The sequence below is a fragment of the Podarcis pityusensis genome, assembly GCF_964106645.2.
Source record: "Podarcis pityusensis genome assembly, chromosome: W".
In the NCBI taxonomy this organism is placed as follows: Eukaryota; Metazoa; Chordata; class Lepidosauria; order Squamata; family Lacertidae; genus Podarcis; species Podarcis pityusensis.
In genome coordinates this window covers 24,484,638-24,502,565 of record NC_138045.1, presented here as the reverse complement: position 1 = coordinate 24,502,565, position 17,928 = coordinate 24,484,638, and the positions used below count along the sequence as shown (strand labels likewise).

The 17,928-nt window shown below is 44.6% G+C and overlaps 1 protein-coding gene across 6 annotated transcripts in view; it reads left to right on the top strand.

The window, feature by feature from the left end:
- LOC308467742 (far upstream element-binding protein 3-like) overlaps window positions 1-17,928 on the top strand; it is a 312,914-nt gene that overhangs the window by 197,774 nt on the left and 97,212 nt on the right. The window lies entirely within an intron of this gene.

The window sequence follows — 17,928 nt, the reverse complement described above, 5'->3', positions numbered from 1 at the left end:
AACGCAGCTCCCCGTGAACCAGTGAATTAATCGAACTGCGTTCACACTTATAGCCCGAAATGCAGCATACCTTGAACTTTGTTGCTCTGGAAAACACCTCTTCTTTCCACCAGCTGTCTGTTGAGCCTCTGGCTTCTTTCAGACGCTTGCCTTCTCCCTTGGAGCAGAGGAGGACAATCCACCAGCCTCTCATGCAGATGTCCGATGAATCGAAACCATCCGAAGGCTGCCATATGTTAGTATCTTCAGCTCACAGGCAGAGGTACCTGGCCTCCCCCGAGGCAATTGAGCAAGATACTGTGTCTACCGTCCGTCTGCGATCCCGGCAGGCTAGGTAAACAAACCCGGCGATTCTTCTCATTAGTCGTGAGAAGAACACACCCTCTGCTTCTCTGCTTCTCTCTCCCTCCCTGCATTCTCCCAGGGAGGAGAAATGAGACAGACAGGAGTCCTTTCTACATGTTTTATTCCTGTCACTCAACAGTACATAGAAATGTGACTGTTCCCTTCAGACTCCATCAGAAGAGTCACAACTCCTCCCCTGTACTTCCAGCACAGGTCAGATGACACACTGAGCTAACATCCGGTGCTCAGTACAGAGAATAGGCTCCACCTTTTCCCCAACAGTACATCTTCAAACCACAACATCCTGTTTTGCATTCCAGCAATCTGGAGCTGGCTTTTGCCTTGGTGCTTTTTCCCAACATTTTTTGGGCTACAGACCCTTGGAAGTTGCAGCAGTATTGGGTGCAGGAGTGCTGGGTCCTTAATGGGTAAGGAGAGCCAACTGCCCCAAGAATACCAGTCCTTCCGAGATGTCTTTTGTGAAAAAGAAGCAGACAAGTTGCCACCCCATAAAATAGACCTTGTGCCAGGTGCGAAACTCGCTGGGCGCAGGTCTTTGCCAGGTTTGATTTCAGAGTCCAGTATGTGGCTGGGAGTCAGAATCAGGGGGCAGATGCCCTTTTGAGGAAGCCAGAGTACCAGGAGCTTGAACCAGTCTCAGTATATAGGCATATCTTGAAGCCAACACACCTGCAGTTGGCTGTAGGATCGGTAGGGGATAGCACAGAATTTCTACAGCGGACAAGAGATGATAATTTCGCTGGAGGCAAATTAACTGCGTTGTAAGGAGAGACTAAGAATGCTCCAACTACCGCACAATTGCACTCATTTCACACGCTAGCAAGGTTATGCTTAAAATTCTACAAGGAAGGCTTAAGCAGTATATGGACCGAGAACTCCCAGAAGTGCAAGCTGGATTTAGAAGAGGCAGAGGAACCAGAGACCAAATTGCAAACATACGCTGGATTATGGAGAAAGCTAGAGAGTTCCAGAAAGAGATCTACTTCTGCTTCATTGACTATGCAAAAGCCTTTGACTGTGTCGACCACAGCAAACTATGGCAAGTTCTTAAAGAAATGGGAGTGCCTGATTACCTCATCTGTCTCCTGAGAAATCTCTATGTGGGACAAGAAGCTACAGTTAGTACTGGATATGGAACAACTGATTGGTTCAAAATTGGGAAAGGAGTACGGCAAGGCTGTATATTGTCTCCCTGCTTATTTAACTTATATGCAGAATTCATCGTGCGAAAGGCTGGGCTGGATGAATCCCAAGCCAGAATTAAGATTGCCGGAATAAATATCAACAACCTCAGATATGCAGATGACACAACCTTGATGGCAGAAAGTGAGGAGGAATTAAAGAACCTTTTAATGAGGGTGAAAGAGGAGAGCGCAAAATATGGTCTGAAGCTCAACATCAAAAAAACGAAGATCATGGCCACTGGGCCCATCACCTCCTGGCAAATAGAAGGGGAGGAAATGGAGGCAGTGAGAGATTTTACTTTCTTGGGCTCCATGATCACTGCAGATGGTGACAGTAGCCACGAAATTAAAAGACGCCTGCTCCTTGGGAGAAAGGCGATGGCAAACCTAGACAGCATCTTAAAAAGCAGAGACATCACCTTGCCAACAAAGGTCCGCATAGTTAAAGCCATGGTTTTCCCAGTAGTGATGTATGGAAGTGAGAGCTGGACCATCAAGAAGGCTGATCGCCGAAGAATTGATGCTTTTGAATTATGGTGCTGGAGGAGACTCTTGAGAATCCCATGGACTGCAAGAAGATCAAACGCATCCATTCTTAAGGAAATCAGCCCTGAGTGTTCACTGGAAGGACAGATCGTGAAGCTGAGGCTCCAATACTTTGGCCACCTCATGAGAAGAGAAGACTCCCTGGAAAAGACCCTGATGTTGGGAAAGATGGAGGGCACAAGGAGAAGGGGACGACAGAGGACGAGATGGTTGGACAGTGTTCTCGAAGCTACAAACATGAGTCTGACCAAACTGCAGGAGACAGTGGAAGACAGAAGTGCCTGGCGTGCTCTGGTCCATGGGGTCACGAAGAGTCGGACACGACTAAACGACTAAACAACAACAAGGAGAGACTGGCGGGGCAAAGGGCTTCTCGGAGAAAGAGGGACTCTTGTACAAAGGAGAAGCTCTCTACATTCCCATGGGAGACCTTAGAGCCAAGGACTAGTGTCAATGCCAGGAGAACCCCACAGCGGGTCACTTTGGACAGTACAAGATGTTATACCAGGTGACACAGCAGTTTTGGTGGCCAAGAGTAAGAGAGGAGGTGAAGGAGTATGTGAAAGCCTGTGAGACATGTCAATGGGCCAAGGGACCCAAGGCTGCTTCAGTGGGCTTCCTACAACCGCTGCCTACCCTGCAGGGTTCTTGGGAAACCATCGCTATGGATTTCATAACAGATCGCCCTAGGTCACAGCAGCAAACAGTGATCCGGGTAGTAGTCGATTTGTTCACCAAGATGGCGCACTTCGGGCCTTGTAAAGGACTACCAACAGCACAACTTTTCGTAGATCCCATCTTCAAGTTGCATGGGCTTCCCCCTTAGAGTAATTCCAGATCATAGAACCCAATTCACTTTGCAGTTTTGGTAAAAGCTCATGCAGTTACTCAAGGTGGAAATCTGCCTTTCTTCTGTCAGGCATCCCAAGATGAATGGAGAGTCAGAGAGGACTAACGCTACATTGCAGCAATACCTGAGGTGTTACGTAAACTACTAGCAAGATGATTGGGTAGCCAAGCTCCCCTTAGCGGATCCGGTGCGCCTACAATAACGCCCTGCACATTTCAACTCAGCAGACCCCCTTCATTAGCTACAGATGCCATCCTCACTCCCATCACCAACTGACACCTTGTCAGTGCTAGCCGCAGAAGAATTCATAGAGGAGTTGGCAGCCATCCATGAGTTACTAAAGGAGCATCTGAACTGTACCAAAGAGGCCTATAAGCAGGCAGCTGATGCTTACCACCAGCCTGGCCGTGAGATCAAGGTGGGGAATCAAGTGTGGTTGTCAACATGCGATTTGCCGCAAACAGGCAGATGCAAGAAATTAGAGCATCAGAGAGTGGGTCCGTTTGAAGTGATAGACTAGATTAATCCTGTGACTTTTAGACTCAAGTTGCCTGCATTCATGAAGATTCACCCCATGTTCCACAGATCTTTGTTATCAACGGTGGTGCCTGCACATCCGTATCAGACTCCTACGGCAGCTCCTCCACCTCCTGTCATAGTGGAAGGAGAGGAGGAATATGAGGTAGAGCAGATTTTAGACTCTCAGTGGCGACGGAAGAAGTTGTAGTACTTGATTGGGTGGAAAAGGTATGGGTCAGCAGAGCGATCATGGGAGCATGCAGAGCAGGTTCATGCACTCTAATTGCAAAGGGTGCATGCAGGTCACCCCCATAAACCCAAACTGGCTGAGTGGAGGGAGGAGGAGGAGAGCTTTAGAGGAGGGGGGGGGGTGTGAGACCAGACTGAGGATTACAGCTCTGAAGAGGAATGGTGGGAACCTCCACCTCTTCCTGCTCCTGACCAGGATCCTGAAGCTGCCCTGGAACAATGGAGTAGTATAGATTTAGAGAATTAGTTTGCAGAGGGACATAGTTTGGAAAACAACAGCTGGGCAAAGCTGAGTGGGGAACAGCTAGGAAAAGCAGAACAGGAAGAGAGAGAGATAACTCACTCCCCTTTGCTGGAAAGTGTCCAGCCTATATCTCCCAGGGTAAGGAGAGCTGCTATGCAGAAGGCTCAGTGGTTGCAAGATCAGGTGGCAAGAAGGGGAAGTGATGAAGATAAAGTGGGGGTAAGTAGGAGGGAAGCTTAATTGGGAGCACCTTTCCTCCAAGAATGGCTGTGTTGTTCTTTTGCTCTGATCATTAAACAATCTTAAACTGGTAAGGGACTCTAATTCTTTGTTCTGCTGATGCATGGCCAAAGGGAGGGAGGAAGCCATTTCTCCGAAGCTTGACACTGGGTGCTTTACCAGCTCTTAAGTCCAACACTGCAACCATTGTACAGTTATTAATAAATTTATTACCTGCAGGTCCAGGGCTTCCAGGTGACACCTATACATGGGGAACTGTCTGAATTTCCAGGGAAAGGGAATCTGTGATTTACAGCTCTTTCTCCACATAACTCTGCATCCAGCTGTGGGGGACGCCCCTGCTCAGGTGCTCCTGCCCTCTCCCCCACACCCACTGTGGTCAGTGGAAGAATGGGAGCTCTCCTGTTGAATGGGTCTCTGTAGACAGGTGCCATGTGCAGAGTGGATGACCCTCATTCATGGGGGAAAAAGTGAAACTCTTCAGGCACCAGGCGGCACAACATCATGTCAGCCACCTCATACTTGCATTGTCCTCAAGGGCCATTCTTGTGAGTGTTGGGAGCTGCTCAGGGTGGTGGATGCTAGACTTTCCCAGAGAGTTGAAGGCATCATGATGCATCATTGGCTATGGTGTGTTTTCATATTGCACCAAAAGCCCAAACAAGCCTGGAGGATGCAGACTAGCTGCCAAATCGTTTTTAATTATTTTCTAAATTTTACCAACTCAACCACAAATTAAAGCAAATTTAATGCAATTTTTCCAAAGATTGGTTTCCCGCACACCATCGTCAATGTGTCCATAATTTCCTCTTGTTGCTGCATTATTTTCCCAGTTATTTCTAACTCACATTCCATTCCTTGCAATTAACCTTCTTGTAGGAATAACGGAGACGACAGGAGGTTGAATGCACGTGAGCTGTGCAGGAGCAAGCTGACATGCATGCTACAAACAAGCTGCCGGCTAGCTCTGTAGAGGCTCCTTTTATTAGCAGAAGTCAACAATTGGAAACAGTAGTGAAACCACCCTGAACTTAACGTTTTCCCATCTAAGCACATTTACAGCGTTTGCAAATACACGTGTCAGCAGGTGTTTCCCTCAGATGTTCCCCATCTTGATTACGTCTGCGTTCCCGGTCATGCTCCAGCCAAGTGTTATGTCTAACAAACAAATTGTGAAAGGACAAAAGGTCGGGAAAAACCCTGTTTTCTAGCCAAGAAAGCAAAAGGTCAGGGAAAGCAGGCACAACGCTCTTTGACATACTGTTGCATGTTTGGTGTGAGGTTTGCTTTCGCAAAGTGGAGCGTTACCTCCACACTCCTATTACAATTTTTTAAAAAACTTATTATCCTTAACCATCAGCTATCCACTTGCCAATTCTTGCACATACAATATTTTAACATTTCCAGTATCTACAAGTGAGGTTACTCAACAAATTATCAATCCACAATAAATCAATAAGTATTATTTCTAAAATTAAATTCCTTTCCTTCTGCATGTATGAAAATATAGGAATTCTTATTGCCCCACATTTGAACTATAAATTGAGCCCAAAGTTAATTTTTGACAATTTAAGATGCCTTTCAGGTCCTCCTGGGTCTTTTAAAATGTCTTCTTTTAAATGTAATATGTGGAGAGATCCAAATATTGAATTTTCAGCAGCAGAGTGCAATGTCACCTTAGATTGATTCATTAATGGCTTTGATTCTAATTGTTTTTTCATTGGGTTTCTTGTAGGAAAATACAATCTGAAGGTTTTTGTTTCAATTCATTCCAAACCCTTCTCCTTTTAATCTGATTTCCCAGGCCATACACATTCCATGAGGAGATTTTATTGCTCATGTTAACATTTGAGTATAATGCTTTTTATATTGGGCATTTATCCGCATGCAAAGTTTTTTATAACTACTGTGCATACAAAGATTACTTAGGCCTTGCACCTGGTACTCCAATGCATTATAACTTTTATCAGGTTTAAGTTTTTATTCTTTCAACAAGTTATTATCTCTTCTGAGTTTGTTTAGTCTCCTGGGTTCAAGTTGTTTAGGGCTTTGTGGATTAACACAAGAACCTTGAACTTGGCATGGTAAGAAATTGAGGAAGAGCTGTAGCTCAGCAGTAGAGCCTTGTATGCAAAAGGTCCCAGGTTCAGTTCCTGGAATCTCCAGGTAGGGTCAGGAATGTTCCCTGCCTGAAACCATGGAGAGTCGCTGCCAGTCAGTGTGGACCATACTGAGCTAGATGGACCAAGTATAACACAGTTCCCTATGTCCATAGTTAAGCCAGCCTTTAATTCAGAACCACAAGGACTGGAATCTTAGTTCATTTTTAGGGGAAGGGCACATCACAGTGCCCCATAGTGGTACAACACACACTTTGCATGCAGGAGGTCCCATGTTTAATCCCTGGTCTCTCCAGGTAGGGTTGTGTGATATCACTGCCTTAAACCACAGAGAACCACTGTCTGTCAGGGTTGACAGTACTGAGCTAGATGGACTAATGGTCTGACTCGATATGAAGAAGCTTTCTATATTACCTTTTAATTCATCTCTTTACTTTACTTTTAGGGGAAAGACCATAGTTCAGTGGTTGAACAACTGCTTTACATGAAAAAGGTCCCAGGTGCCATCCTTGGCATCTCCAGGGAGAGATGGGAAACACTGCCATCTGAAACCCTGGAGAGCTGTTGCCAGTTAGCAACACTGAGCTAGATGGAATAATGGTCTGACTTGGTGTAAGGCAGCTTCCTCCTACATTCCCAAATTGGTAACTGGTAGTGATTGAGGCAGTAATAAGACTGGAAGAGAGTAACCCATGAGGGGACTCAATCTGAAGCCTCATTTTATAAGTGCACAACTGGGTAAACAGGTGCATGTGCAATTAACCGCTCCCTTCACAGTACACTTGTGCACCCCACCACACAATTCCTCTCAATTAATTCCTCAAATAGGTCTTTGGTGATTAGAGAAAGAATAATAAAAGAATAGAGTTGTAGAGTTGGAAAAGACCCTGAGGTGTTGGGTGATAATGCCGAGGCCTGGTGCCTCCCCCCAACGCAGCATCGCCCGGGATTCTTCACTCCAGTCTCCCGTCACGCTGATGTGGCCCATATCCAGGGACATGAGCACACAATGAGCAGAGTTCAAAACACAAGCTCAGCCTTGAGGAGTAACATCTAAGCCAAATTATTACAAATTAAATCAAACGTAACAGAACAAAGAAAACATGGTTCCTCTCTCTGTCTTCTTCGGACAGAGAGCTGCAAAAGCTATACAGAGAGGAAACAGGGTATCTCCCTTTCTGCCCACAAGACTCCAATAATCAGTGCTGGAATGTAAACAGACATGTGACATGGAACAATCCCACACACACATCTGCAGCATGGGAGGAATGGAATTCTGAACATCCTCCCCCATTTCATGTAACCCACTGCTGCAGTATTTCAGCCTAACTGCAACCGAAGTTGTTCCCTGTCAAAACTTTTGACAACAGATCTGCTATCGGACAGATGGTCTCACATTTCACTCTAGATTACTTTGGTATACAGAGGAGTTCATGGTTGACTCAATGACTACAAGGTTCCCAGGTTCTGTGGCTGCAAACCAAGCCCAATTCATCGCCCCTTCACCAGCGTGCTTGACAGTTGGTATGAAGTGTTTGTGCTGATATGCTGTGTTTGGTTTTTGCTGAACATAGCAATGTGCATTATGGCCAAACACCTCCACTTTGGTCCCGTCTGTCCAAAGGACATTGTTCCAGAAGTCCTGTGGCTTGTTCAGATGCAACTTTGCAAACCAAAACCGTGCTGCCATGTTCTTTTTAGAAAGAAGAGGCTCTCTCCTAGCAACCCTTCCAAACAAACCATACTGGTTCTGTCTTGTTCTAATTGTACTGTCATGAACTTTGACATTTAACATGCTAATTGAGGCCTGTAGAGCCTGAGATGTAACTCTTTTGTTTCTTGAAATTTATCTAAGCATTGCACAGTCTGACATTGGGGTGAATTTGCCGGGACATCCCCTTATGGAAAGATTGGCAACTGTCTTGATTGTTTTTGTTAGGTGTGCGTGCAGGAGCCAGGCCCTGTGACCAATAGGACTTTGTAGGACTGGGGCCTTCCTAAGTTTGTTCTGAAGAGGCAAGGCGCGGCCTCACAGGTGAGGCCGATTGGTAACTCATAGCACCTGGTGGCAAGAGCTGGGAAGGCATATAAGGTCAGCATTTCCCTTCGGCTCTCTGCCACAGCAGCACGCTTCATTCCTTGCTGCGTTTGGCTTCTTGCTTCCTGACCCTCGGACCTTTGGCTTCTTGACTCCCGGCTTTCTGACACTCGGACTCTTGGCTTTCTGACTCCTGGCTTCTGGACCCCCGTTCCTGCTCCTACCCCACCATCTTGCCCTCGGTCCTGACGTCCCCTGCCGGGACTTCAATCACCCGTGAACCGGACCATGATAGTTTGCTGTGACCAACCTATGTCCTGGCCAGGGTGCAAGATGGACGGAGCCCAGCCTGTTGATCATGTCACGGTGCTGCAGAACCTCCACACGCAGGTAGCTACACTCCAGGGGGAGGTTCAAGCACTTCAAGTGGCCCCTGTTGCGGCCCCGGCCCAACATGTTCCCCCTGTCCCATCGCCGGAGAGGTTCAGGGGGGAGCATGGGGCTCTTTGAGGCTTTGTAAGGCAGTGTTGGCTGATTTTCGCCACCTGTGCAGCAGACTTTCCCACCCCACGGAGCCAGGTGTGCTTTATGGTCAGCCGGCTCGCGGGCCCGGCACTTTCTTCTTTTTTTCAAATAATTTTTATTAACAGGCCAATCACATCACATTATCCAAATCACATTAGTTCCAAATTATACAGCCAAATTTTAAATTTTGTTGGGGGTACCCATACATCAAGCTCTGAACGAGTCCAAACATCACTTAAATTACTGCTTTAATTAAACAGTTCTATCCAGTTCAATCCAGATAGTTCTTTATTACTTTCTTCATCTTCTTGTTGTTATCGTATATTCCTTTCTTTGCGATCTCTGATAATTTTCACAAGCAGATTGGAAACAGGTATCCTCTGTGTGGGTTTTGTACTCTCCAAAGATCATATCGCTCAGGGACAGCCGCTGTTCCACGCTTCCATAAAAAAATTAATCTTCGGTCTGTCCTTTAATTTTCTCAGACTTGCCAAGTATATCAGGAGGCTCTGTCAGGTCAAGATTACATTCCAACAATCCTTCTCATTCCAATGGTCCTGATTCTCCTCCCCCTGTCCTTCTTTCTCCGGCAAGCCTGTCTTGGCGAGACGCCATTTTTTAACTGCGTCATAAAATTTTCCTCCGTTCTCATTGTTTACCAATCCTCTCTTTAGCTATAATCCATCCCACACAGTTCTTGAATTCCTGCTTGTGGCTAGTAAAACGCAACGATCTTATTTCTTTCTGGGGTGAAGGGTTATTAATATCACATAGTACAAAGGGGGGGGAGTTTTTTTCCTCCACCCCCCCTTCATTCCAAACATGCAGTCTCATAATGGTAGTTCATCAGAAGATTTACTTATCCGTCCATCACTCCCGGTCACAGAGATCCATTAATCAGCAGTCTTATCTCTCGAGCGTTGCTTGATGTATGGGCTTCAGCTTCATTCCAATCATATGTTTCCAATTATAATTCCGAGCTGAAGCTAACCAGCACGCGCTGATTGGAATCGGCGTCAGGAAGAGCTGACCTCATCGAGGGCTCGTGCCAAGTGACCGGCACCCCCATCTCACGGATCCGGGGGTGCATTGTGGACACCGCTGGCAAGTCAGCCCCCCCCACCTCCTGGGGGGGGGTAGGAAGACTGCATACTTCCCATAGCAGCCTCTTAATTACCTCGTATGGGTCAGAGAGATGTTATTGTCGGCCATCTTCCAATGCGCCACCTGGTGGCCCCCCGGGCCCGGCACTTTCTTAGGTCACTCCGTACCTTGAGGCCGACGACCCTCTGCTGGGGAATTTGGACGACTTCATTGCCGCCCTGGAGGGCATGTTTGGGGAGCCGAATCGCGCCCAGACGGCTGAAATGGCCCTGCAGAACCGAGTACGCCTCAGAGTTCTGTCGGTGGGCTGCGGACACCCTATGGAATGAAGCTGCCTGCCGGTTCCACTTCCATCAGGGACTTCATCCCTGCATTAAGGATGAACTGGCTCGGGTGACCCCCCCTCCCAGCAGCCCTGACGGACTTTATCACGTTGTGTGTTAACACTGACACGCGCTTGTCTGAGAGAGATTCCAAGCGCAGATCGAGGGAGTCCCTGGGGTCCAGTGCTGCAGTGGTGTTGGAAGAGGAGCTCATGCAAGTAGGTGCGGCCCGCCGCTCCCTCTCTAGCCAAGAGAATAGTCGGAGGCGGGCCCTGGGACTGTGCTTGTATTGTGGAGAGGGGGGCCATTTCGCAGTAGAGTGTCCGGCGAAGAGGCTCGCGTCGGGAAACGCCAAGCCCCGGCTGCGCTAGGAGGGTCTCAGCCGGGGCCCAATCACTGCACACCCCATTTCCTGCTCCCTATCCGCATTCTCCTTCCCCAGGGGGGCATGCTAACCCTGGAGGCAATGACAAACAAAGCAGGGCAAAGGCTAATAGAGTTCTGCCAAGATAACAAGCTGGTCATCACAAACACGCTTTTCCAACAACACAAGAGATGACTCTGCACATGGATGTCACCAGATGGGCAGCATCAAAATCAGATTGATTATATTCTCTGCAGCCAAAGACGGAGAAGCTCTATAAAGTCAACAAAAACAAGACCTGGAGCTGTCTGTGGTTCAGATCATCAGCTTCTTACAGCAAAATTCAAGCTTAAACTGAAGAAAGTGCTGATAAGATAGGGAGCTGAATCTCTTAAAGCAGTTGTGAATAAACTTATGGTCATCAGTGTTTGGGGCATAGACATTTACTATTGCTATTTCTGTCCCTTCTGTTCTAATTACAATTATTAAGCATCGACCATCTTTCCTCTCTTATTATATCTTGTATTTCATAAGGCCAGCCTTTCCTAAAATAAATTGTGACTCCCCTAGCATTTTCGTCTAAGTTTGTTGAAAGAACTTCTTTTACCCACTGACATTTCATGAGCCCCTTGTTCTGTCAAATGTGTTTCCTGTAATAAACCTATATCAGCCTTTAATGACTGTAGATATTTGAGTGTTAGGATTTGTTTTTTCTTTTCCTTTAACCCCTTGACATTCATACTTATAATTCTCATTATGACTTTAATCTGTAAGCTTTCTTGTCCTCTATTTTATCTTTAGCAAAATTGTTTGGAAGGCCTAATATAAACCAAATATACTAAAAATTATTATCGCTCCAACCTGAGTCATATATCAACCATGCTTATATTTAACATATGGATTACAAAATATATGAATAATTAACATTCTTACATATCTAAATATAAATAAGGCAGACTTTACCCATTATATCTATATACACACTGAAATTAACTTTAAGTATTCCCAATCAAAAAATTATTATTTGAAAATATTCAAAAAAGGAAGTAGAGAAAAAAAGGAGAAAGGTGTAAAGTAGTTCTATCAACAGTAAAAAGGATTCTGAAAGGGTAGGCTCAAATATATACCAATAGCCAACAATTAATAATATAATATTAGCACTAACGGTAAGAAAAGAAAAAGAAAACTACTTAATACACTCAACAATAAAACAGAAATAAATAACGAAAAAAGGGGGGGAACCAAATGCACGACTTCCGCTCTGTAGGAGACGCAAACGTTCATCCCTTTGAGCTCCTAGGTTCACATATATATATATAATAGGCGCTTTTAACTTGGCACATAAGGAGCCCTTTATATAGATAAGAAAACAACATATATTACTTAGTTTGATACTTATTAAATGGCAAATCAATATCTCCACGGATGTTCAGCTTTTATAGTAATATTTATTGTACCACTGCCATTATTAAATTGCTAATTTATCTGGGGTTTCATAGCTCTATACTAAGGAAGCTTTGTTCAGAGGGTGAATCAACATGAGTCAGTGGTTCTTCAATCAGGAAAGTCAAGTTGAAAGAGAGCTTCAAAATGGAGGGTGGCTGCCCCGCCCTTTTCCAAGTCAAGTAGGAGAGGGAGGAAGGAAAAAAATAGCCCCCTTACCCTTCACCTTGGCTCTTTATCCACATTTATTGCTTGTAAATAGGATATTGCATTATCATGATTTTGAAAGCGGCGCAGTTCATCATTTATCTTTAGGCAGAAAGTAGCCGGGAATATTGTGAAATGCTGTATTTTTAATTCCCTTGCTAGCTTACGAGCAGGGGCAAATAGTCATCTTTCTTCTGCCACCATTGGACCATAATCTGGGAAAATATAGATTTTGTTTTTCCTCCATTCAAGGGCTTTAGCATTTGATTTCCCCCAGAAATTTTTAAGAATATCATCTCGCACCCTTGTGCGTGCAAATTGAATTATTGTTATATATGTTTCCCCTCTTGCTTTCTTGGTTTTCAGTGGGAAACTTTTAACACCATTTATCTCCATCCTTAAATCCAGTTGTTGTAGCTCCAACAGTTCTGTTCAACAGTTCACAGTATATTCAATTGCCTGAATTCCTTCAGGTGGATGGTTTTTAAAACCTATAAGTTTAAGGTTGTTCCTTCTAAGTTCAGATTGCAGTTGGAGTAAGCGTTTGTTGGTCTGGTTCTGAGCTGCAAATGAAACTTTCTCCAAGACATTAACACACTGTTTAATTGTATCCATGCGCGATGTTAAGACTTGTAAATCAATTCTCATTTGTGAAGTGTCTTGTTTAATCGCTGAAATTTCTGTCTTAAGCGCCCCCATGTCTTCTTTTATTTGGTTTCCCTGCTCCAGTTCCAATGCTCTGTTATCAAAGCTTTTCTTTCTTTCTATGGCTTTAGGGGAGTTAGAACTGATGCATCTCACTTCATTTGTTTTGAGACCGTGTTATTATTTGACTTGGTCTTCTAGCCCTACGCAAGCCCACAGCGTCTTTTTGAAATTCAATATTCCCCAGCTGGTAAAGTGCCGATAAGCTCAGTTATAGTTGTTCTGAAGTTCCCTCCACAGCCTTCCTCCAGTCCATAAATCATTAAATAGGTTTTAATCACCTTTAATTTATGCTTCTCCTTGCATTCTTGCTGCGGAGCTTCTCAGTGTGTCTGCTCACACCTCCATCTCAAAAGCAGAAGTGATGATTAATAGCAAATATTTAAAAAGCTACAATGGGACCAATAATAATATCAGATCATACTACAGTGGTGCCTCGCAAGACGAATGCCTCGCAAGACGAAAAACGCGCAAGACTTTGAAAGAGTTTTCCGTTTTTTGAGTCGTTCCGCAAGACGAATTTCCCTATGGGCTTGCTTCGCAAGACGAAACGTCTTGCGAGTTCTTGCGAGTTTGTTTCCTTTTTCTTAAAGCCGCTAAGCCGTTAATAGCCGCTAAGCCGCTAATAGCCGCTAAGCCGCTAATAGCCGTGCTTCGCAAGACAAAAAAAACGCAAGACGAAGAGACTCGCGGAACGGATTAATTTTGTCTTGCGAGGCACCACTGTATGCTAGAAACCACATTGCAACTCTTACCAGAAGTTAGAGAAAGGCTTACTTGGAGATTAGAATCTGCCCTTTTACACAAAAGGGATGTATTTGATAAAATTAAGGCAAGAATAGAATAATTTTATATCCATAATGATCCCGCACAATATGAAGAGGCCTTACTATGGGATACACTAAAGGCTGTTCTTACAGGTGAATTTGTAAGTACAAGCATCTGTATTAAAAAGGAAAGAACCAAAATGAGAGACACTTTAATGACAGAGATCATTAAACTTGAACTGCATAAACAAATTGGGAACAAAAAAAATCACATAGCAAATTAAATACAGAAAAGAGCTGAATTACAGACACTAGCAATTGCGAAAATATCTGTCTCTGTGCAATAGCTAAATCAAAAATTTAATGAATTTGGTGCTAAAAATTCTAAATTATTAGCATATTAGTTAAAACAGTGAAATCTCAAAAATAGAATCAGGTCTCTAAAAACAATGGCTCACAAATATTTCATTCTAAATTGTTCAGAAATCAATTCAAAACATTTTATAATAAACTATATACAAAGGAAAACTTGAACTTGGGTTCAATCCAACAATACATAGAAACTAGTATGTTAGAGAAAATTACAGATGAACAAAAGCAGTCCTTAGCAGCACCAGTAATGCTGGAAGATATAACTAAAGCAATCAAGAAACTTGAACCACATAAAGCATCAGACATGGGTGGTTTACCTGGAAAATTAAAAACAAACAAACAAAAAACAACTGAGATATTGCCCCATATGCAAAGATTGTTTTACAGTGTATTGCCTGGCAAGACAGTGCCTAAATCATGGAAAGATTCTATAATTGTTGTGATACTGAAACCAGGTAACGATCCAGAAAATCTAGAAGCATGCAGGCCTATCTCCTTAATTGGACAAGATGCAAAAGAATTAACAAGCATATTAGAAGATAGAGTGGCAAAATACTACCAAACGTAATCCACATTGCTCAAGCGAGGTTTGTAATAGACACATAGCAGATCCTATACAGAAAATACTGAATGCAGCGTAAAATGAAAAAGCCTTAGGAATACCCTGTGCAATAGCCTCTCTAGATGCCCACAAGGCTTTTGACAAATTTCATTGAAAATATTCCAGCTGCTATCTAAAGTGAACTTTGGAAATGACCTTATACTAATTTTTAAAAATCTGCAGAGCAGTAGCAGAGCAGGAATACAGGTAAATGGACAAGACTCAGAACACTTGAGCATGCAAAGAGGCACCAAACAAGGATGCTCTTATTATCTGCAGTGTCAATGGAAGCACTGGCTAGTGTTATCAGAACTAATCAGAAAATAAAAGGAATATTAAGAAATGGACGTAGAATATTATTGAACCTCTTTGTGGATGATATTGCCCTAATGATTTTGGACTCAGAGACATCCTTGTCAGAGGCCACCAGGGAAATTGAATCATTTGGGGAAATAGCTGGACTATTTATCAATAAAACAAAATCAGAACTATTACGCCTGAACGTCCCCTCAGAAATGCAAGCAAAAATACAAATCCATGCTGACACGACCTTACAAGGGGCTGCTCAGGATTTTGTGGGAAGCATGGCCTCCATGTGGCTGTCCCTGAATAAGTTTGGCCCAACTCATAGTTGCGGACATTCCTTAGACCTGGTGTTCACCTCTATGGACGTGGGTGATCTGACGTTAAGTAAAAGTGAAACGAAAGAAGTGCCATAGTGGATCTCTCATGGATCTCTCAGCAGCCGTTGATACCATCAACCATGACATCCTTCTGGACCGTCTAGAGCAGCTGGGGGCACTGCTATGCAGTGGTTCTGCTCCTTTATCCTGGGCCGTGTCCAGAAAGTGGTGTTGGGGGATGAGTGTTCATCCCCCTAGACTTTCACTTGTGGGGTGCCTCAGGGTTCCGTCCTCTTCCCCATGCTTTTTAACATCTACATGAAGCTGCTGGGAGAGATCATCGGGGTTTGGGCTGGGTGTCCACCAGTATGTGGATGATACCCAGTTCTACCTCTCCTTCAAGTCAGAAACAGTGAGGGCAGTCAAGGTCCTGTGTAAGTGCCTGGAGGTGGTTGGAGGATGGATGGCGGCTAACAGATTGAGGTTGAATCCTGACAAGACAGAAGTAGTGTTTTTGGGGGACAGGGGGCAGGCGGGTGTGGGGACTGCCTGGTCATGAAGGACCAGGTACGCAGTCTGGGAGTCATTTTGGACTCACAGCTGTCCATGGAGGTGCAGGTCAATTCTGTGTCCAGGGCAGCTGTCTACCAGCTTCACCTGGTATGCCGGCTGAGACCCTACCTGCCCACAATCTGTCTCACCAGAGTGGTGCATGCTCTGGTTATCTCCCGCTAGGACTACTGCAATTCGCTCCATGTGGGGCTACCTTTGAAGGTGACTTGGAAACTACAATTAATCTAGAATGCAGCAGCTAGAGTGGTGACTGGGAGTAGCCACCGGGACCATATAGCACTGGTCCTAAAAGATCTACATTGGCTCCCAGTGCACTCCTTGAGAGAAAGGGCTGCTTTGGGGAGAGAGAGAGAGGGAGGGAGGGAGGGAGATGGTGCTGGACATTCCAGGATCCAGCCCTCGAGGAGAGGACTGCATTTCCTCCTCCCTCCCTGCTGTAAACGGATGAGCTCTCTCACATTCAAGGGAGGGGGGGACCCTTCCTAGCTGCTGCCATCCCACCCACGCGGGAAGGTGTGTGCGCTGGCTCCTCCAAGAGAGAAAGGGCTGGTTTAGGTTTACTCGAAAGGAAGGGGTGGGTTGGATCCAGGGGAAAGGGCTTCTACAGGTTTCGTCCAGTTCTTAAGGTGGTGTTTGAAGGCTGTCAACTCTGCAGTTGAGTTTACCCAATTTCTGCTTCGAACTATGGGGGAAACCGCTGTGGTTGACATGTGCCCCTGACTCATTTGAAAAACAGCAAGAGTCCTGGGGCACTTTAAAGGTTTAACACATTTATTATGGCATGAGCTTTTTGTGAACAACAATCTGTGCATCATGTTCTGATTATATAGGACCCTGTCCTCAATGTTATTTTCTTATGTTATTACAAGTATACAAAGTATGTATTTTTAAAAATATATTAATTTAGGATGAACTTTTCAGGTTTTATGGAAGCGACTATCATTTGTTATTATTTTTCTCATAAGCTCAGCCAAATATAATATGTTTAAGTTGAAGAATGACAATGGGAGAGTGTGGTAGATCACTGCCAGTTTTTGATATTGGATGGTAGATCTCAGGCTACTTGTAGCTGGACCTGCCTGCTGTAAGCCACCCAGAGTGGCTGGGAAAATCCAGCCAGATGGGCAGGGTATTAGTAGTAGTAGTAGTAGTAGTAGTAGTAGTATTAGGCTACGAGTGATTGCCGAAGAAGAAAAGGCTTGCAGTGTAAGGCTTCATTTATAATAAATGAATCAACAGTCAATGTGTTTCCTAAAAAATGGCTAGCTGCTGAAGTATTGCAATTAAAGAATTTAAAGTGGATTGGTGGCATTCTCCTTCAAAACAATAGCAAGGGCTTCATATGGCAGCTTCACCATTTCCTTCCTTTGGTGCAGGTATTGTATTTTCAGTATAAACAGGACTCCATTTTTGCACCTATACACACAAACACCACTTTTAATTGTTATCCAAGACATGGTGGGAAGGAAAAAGGCCAAGCAGGACATTCTGGGATCAAATCAGAAATCAGTATGGCTTCTGTAATTCCGGAACTCTCCCTGGAAAATAGAGACACCAGGAAGGTGTCAGGCTTTGGGGAATTCTAACCCCCCCCCCCCAGTGGCAGCAAGAGGCACAGAAAAACAAGGGAGTTCTTACTAATGAATTTATTATTTTTTTCAAATTAAAAAAAGGTGGCCCTGAATATAGGAATCAGGCATTTAGTGTTGTGGTCCCTACCTGTCAGGAATGAGCCAGCTCCTAGTGGAACTTTTCAGCCGGCTGCAGAACAGAGAGGTTTAGATTTGATGCAGGTGGAACAGCGGCCAGTGCCGACTCCCCTGGACATTGGAATGCCGGTTGCCAAGGGAACGACTGAGAGCAGGCTGGAACACAGCCAAAGCTCTCAGGAAGCTCAAACAGGCATGAACAGACACAGAGATAGTCTATCAGAAAAGGAAGAGGCTGGAGCTGATCCAATAAGTC